Here is a 5,889-nt window from a genome sequence, read left to right as displayed (position 1 = left end):
CCACCTATGATGGAAGAGTTGAAAAACTAGAAGGTGAGGAGGGGATGCAACAAAGCCACAACCATACCTAAGCCAGTAAAAGTGGAAATGGGGGTTTAACCAGAGCCCAGTGGCCTGCGGTGCAGGGCAGGAGGAGCGGTTGTCTGCAGAACCTGGACTCACTTCCACTGACTGGTGGTGTTGGAGCAACAGATCCAGGTGGTTGCTGGAGATGTAGTCTGAGGGAGAGGGAGGAACAGAAACACGCTTCTCTCCTGACCACCCATCAGTTTCCACCAGTCCCTCCCTTTGACCAAACCCAGCCAGAAACTAGCATCCTAGAGATGCCTACAAAGTTTAGACCCTCCTGGGAGGCTGGAACAAGCCCCCTGTGTGACCCACTTCTGACAAATGAAGGGGAGCCGATTAGGGGCTTCTCGGTCACAGAACAGTCAGCCCCTTCTGCTGCTGAGTGTGTGTGATGGCAGGAACTGCTGCAGCCAACCTGTCACCAGGAGGGCATGCCAGAAGCCACAAAGGGCAGCAGGGAAGACCTGGCCACCACCTCAATGTTATTCATTCAGTGAGTAATGACTCCTAAAGCTACTCTTCTTCAGAACTTTCTTTTATGTGGATTATGCTCAGTCGCAAAGAGTCAGACAGGACTGAGCGACTAAGCACATGCTCATTCTTATTAGTCAAGCCATTTGGAGTTGCTCTTTTCTGCCAACATGATGCAGTCTGTCTTCTAATTATTCCCTGTAGAAATTCCTGCCAAACACCTCCACAGAACTTTCACAGTGTAATAATAATTAAAGCAATAAAAAAGAGTGACACCTGAAACAAGAGCTCAATATCAAAGTAAACAAATAGCCCAAGTCAGAACATACAACAGCATGCACTGGGAGGATGTGTGAAATCTCCACTACAAACTAAAAATATCAGAGACTGGTTTAAATCAGAGCTGCTGCCCCAGTGAAATGAGTTGTTCTGCCTCCGTGAATGTGGACGAAGGGCTTGCCTCTTCCTACCACATCCATCTTCAGAGTCATTGACTGGAGTGTCAGGCGCTTCAGCCATGGGTGGTCATGGCCTCAGGCACTGACTTGGGACAATCACAGTGGCCCCGCTGTCTGGGTACAGACAGGTTCCCACAAGGACACCGAACATTAAGGCTCCATAAGACGTGCTTTCATACAATCCATGTTGAGACATGTTCTGACAAAGAGCAGCTCAGGAGAGGTGTTTAGTCTGCTGCATCAGAGATTTACGTTTTTCCTTTTAAAAATATTATCTTCGCACTATAAACATAAGCCTTAGAGTTTTATATAGTTTATTTATATTACTATATCCACCAGAATTGTTGTGAAGGAAGAAATCAACCATCGTACCTCTGAGTTATTAAACAGAATGCCTTCAATGTGTGGGGGGATTAAATAAAGCCGAGAAGGGCAACAATGGGAGATGAACTTGAACTTGAAACCTGAGTTGGCCCCAGATGGGCTGTGGTGTGGTCTGGGGTAAACCACTTAATCCCTGTGAGGCTCAATTTTCTTACTGCACAAAGGGGATAATCATGCTGCTTCCCTCTCCAGACCTCTGAGGGAATTAGATTGTACAATACATATAAAGTACTCACACAGTGCGGAGCATTTACCAAGAGCTCAGAAAGTGCTGGTTTCACACCGGCTTATCCCAACCTGAAAAGGAGAAGGTAGTGGCAGAGGATGAGAGGGTGGGAGGGCATCACAGACTCAATGGACACGAATCTGACCAAACTCTCGAAGACAGTGAAGGACAGGGAAGCCTGGTGCGCGGCAGTCTGTGGGGTTGCAAATAGCCAGACACAACTTAGCAACTGAACAACAACTGATTCAGAAATTTGCCAAGGCCTCTTTCTGCTCAAGCTAGAACTCACGTTGTACAACCACATCTACCTAGAACAGCACACAAAGATCATTTAAATAATCTCTGTTCCCCCATGCAATGGAAACTGGGTGTCTAGGCACTGTAGTTTAGTACTTCATCTCCAGATCAGGAGAGAAACTTGACATCACATCGCAGCATGTAACTGAGGACTTCCTGAGGGTGCTGCCATTCTGGTCTTTTGTTTCTACCTGCATTTCCCCCTCAAGCCACGTCATGTGTGGCTTCCTACCACCAGAACAAGGCGATCTGGTTTGAGAAGTCACAGAACTTGAGGAAATGTGGTTTTTCATCACCTTTCTATCAAATAGATGTAACACTTTCCCTGTTGGAATGTAGAAAACACCACTTTAAGGCTTTCACACTTCCCCACTGTAGTTGGAAATATTAACAGTTTGCATTTCCTTCTACAATATTTCTGCCTGCAGAAAAGGCATCTGGGAATTTTAATCTTAAAATAACAAACACTGCTTTAAAGAACTGCTGGGAAGAGGAGAAAGAAAGGGACTCAGAGGAATGAAAGATAAAAGAAGTGTGGGGACAGACTGGTGGAGTCAGCGTGACTCACATAAACATACTATTGGTTGAATTACAAAAATCAAGGTCAAAAGACCCCAAAAGGCATTTAAATGTTTATTTTATTCTAAAATCCTTTTTTTTCCCCCCGTTTGTTTCTGTGTTCATTTCTGCATAAGGTCATCAAAGAAGCTAACTCTGGGCTCTAAATTGCCCTATTTATAGAAGAACTAAGTTAAAACACACATACAGAAGCAAAAAATTGGGGCACGGTAATGACTCATTGGAAAAGACCCTGCTGCTGGGAAAGATTGAGGGCAGGAGGAGAAGGGGCCGACAGAGGATGAGATGGTTGGATGGCATCACCCACTCAATGGCCATAAGTTTGAGCGAGCTCTGGGAAGATGAGCAAGCTCTTGGCGATGGATAGGGAAGCCTGGTGTGCTGCAGTTCATGGGGCTGCAGAGTTGGAAACAACTTAGCGACTAAACTGAACTGAACTGAACTGAATGTTGAGAAAGGAATAGTCAAGGAAATAGTATTGACCACTGTTATCCTGTCTTCCCCATTTTTCATTGTGTGCCTAATGAATCATGTGGCTAATGAACCTGTGGTTTGAATAATGCTGCATTCATTGGGAAAGTAGGAAAGTGTTAGTCACTCAGTTCTGTCTGACTCCTTGCAACCCCATGGATTATAGTCCGCCAGGTTCCTCTGTCCATGGGATTCTGCAGGCAAGAATACTGGAGTGGGTTGTCATTTCCCTCTCCAGCGGATCTTCCTGACCCAGGGACTGAACCTGCATCTGCACTGCAGGTGGATTCTTTACCTGCTGAACCATCAGGGCAGCACCAATCTGAAAAGCCCCAAGTTCAGCTCTTTCAGCCGAGGAACACAAGCAGAGGATGTTCACCCTGATAGGACAACAGGGTCTCTTCTTCCTTCCCTGGACCAGCCCCATCCATCCACCAGACTGACGATGGAGGGCCTGAGGAGTCCCAGTGATGCCCTGGCACTCTACACCAGGACCCACTGGCCTCTACATCAGGGCCTATGTTGTTCCCTACTTCTGATCAGTGCTTCCTAACAACCCAGTCACTGCTTTACTCCTCTATCCCATTCTCTAGTCTAGTCTTTCAAGGTCCAGGCCCTGATTATCTTTCCCGGTAGATGTTCGGAAACCTGCCAGCTCATTGTCCTGCTCCCCACAAGAATCAAGGTCTCCAGCTTTGCTTCTGAGACATACTTTGCTATTTCCCCTCTTAGAAAATCTAGAGGCTAATCTATCTCCACACTTCTGACCCATTATTCATCCCTCACTACCTTTAAATACATTCACCATGGACACATGATGGTGTGTCTGAGCACACTTTCTAGATGCCCCCTTGAGAATTACAATACTAATTACAACTCCTGACAGATGTATCTAGCTTTTTTTCTTTCAAGGCTTGGAGGGATATGTTTATGTAAATAGCTAAAGAAACTTAAAATGATAGCCATTGTTGACTTTATTTCCCAGAAAAGAAAGTGGGCTTTGCCATATGCTTAGGTTCAGTGCAATAGCTAAAGTTATTAACATAAATTGTATAGAAAGGAACTGCAAGAAATACATTACTGTCAAGTTCGGTTGGGTTTGTTGTGTATGAAGCGGCTGCATCAGAGGGTTACAGCAGAGGAAGCCTGGAGCCTAGGACATGGATTTGGGGGCAGGGTGGGGATGGGGCGGGTAGTTAAGTAAAGGGTGTGTGCATGCCCGCTGCTGAGTGCTTGGGAAGGGATGAGGAATGCTCAGATGATGGTTTAGACACAGGGTGTCTCAGCAGTCTTCGTTCAGGAGACAGAAGGGGGTGAGGGAGTCATTGGTGAGAAAGAAGCAAGATGAGCCGGAACATGAGAAATGGCCTTATATATTCTTTATATAACTTTGGCTATATTCTGTAATGATACCCTTTTAGATTCCTTAGGTGCATTACAATCTGACTTCCACCAGGGCAAGGACAGAACCTGGGACTTATGACATTGGGAAACACAGAGTGAAGATATATGAGGAATATTGTTTTCAGAACACCCTTATCTGAAGCTCTGTGCCTGTTCTGGAGATGGAGCTTTTTGTGTCACTGTGGCCCTCGTGGCTCAGATCCTTCAGACAAGAGTACTGTGTTCTGTCTTCCCAAATACAATTTCAAACAGCAAAGTCTGAAATTATCTGTGATTTCAGAGGCACTATGCACCTGATAATTAACAAAAAGAATTAACAAAAAGTAATTCTTATAAGTTCATTACTGTAGTTTATTTTAGATTTATTTTCTAAAGAAAGAAATGATCATTTAATCATAATTGTGAGGGAAGAGCTAGCCAAGTAAAGATGATCTCATTCTTAGAACAGTAGGATTTGCTTCATTAAATATTATAATCTTACCATACGAAAAGGATTTTATTTCCTTCTCTGAAAATCATCACCATTTAACAAATGGTTACTATTTTTACTTAACAGAGAGAATTTATTTTTTAAATGTTTTTGTGCAAAATTTCAATCTCTGTGGATGTTCCTCGATGTTTAATAACATGAGAAGTATTACAATCATAGCTCCAGTCTTGCTAATTTTATAAAATATTTAACCTCATGTTTACCATGGAAAGAACCAGGATTTTTCCTTCTCAAAATGCCTTTGTTTCTAACCTCATGATTACAATTGTCCCTAAGTTGTCATCATTTTGACGAGATGATAAGCACTCCACATTCTGAATTTGTGAAGGTGTATTAAGTGTAACTTTGTCCTTGTGCAGGGTCTCTTGGATACCAAGCTGAACAAGAGCTAGCAGGCCTGTTACCCTTTCATACAGTTTATCTGCGATTCCTAAAATCTGGTTTCCAAATTCAGCAAGAATCAATATTTTATCATTGAGAGGTGGGCTTGTATAAAGCAAGTGACTTTAGGGGACCCTGAGAGTTTACACCTATCTATTAACGTAAAGGCATAACCTCAGTCCTTGTCAGTGCAGAAGCATGTCCCCCAGTATATATTCACATTACCTGACAGGAGGTTGCAAGCAATTTGATCAATAAGACCTTAAAATACATCTTTTCTTAGAAATCACAGGATCATTAGTTTTCATGGTGTCATTGAATTGTCCCTGTTGGATTAACTAATTGATACTCATAACAATATGTTACTCATTTTTACAAGGGAAAAAATGAGAATGTATCATTGCTTTCCAAGAACTAGAAAATCTGTTATGGATGACACAAGGAATTATCTTGTTATGGTTGCGCACAGGGAAGAGTAATTTATGTGTTTGTAAGCATTCTTTTCCCATTTATCACTCATCATCACTCATTATATGATATTAATTTTAACAGAGCATGATTAAATAGTCACTCAGTGTGTGACTAAGATGTATGGCAGAGAGGAAGGGAACTGATATTTAAGTCTACTAGCTTTGGGAAAATGACAAATTCCTTTGCCC

Source organism: Bubalus bubalis, chromosome 3 (genome assembly GCF_019923935.1).
Source record: "Bubalus bubalis isolate 160015118507 breed Murrah chromosome 3, NDDB_SH_1, whole genome shotgun sequence".
Lineage (NCBI taxonomy): Eukaryota > Metazoa > Chordata > Mammalia > Artiodactyla > Bovidae > Bubalus > Bubalus bubalis.
The sequence above is the reverse complement of the archived record's forward strand: the minus strand, read 5'-3'. Positions refer to the sequence as shown.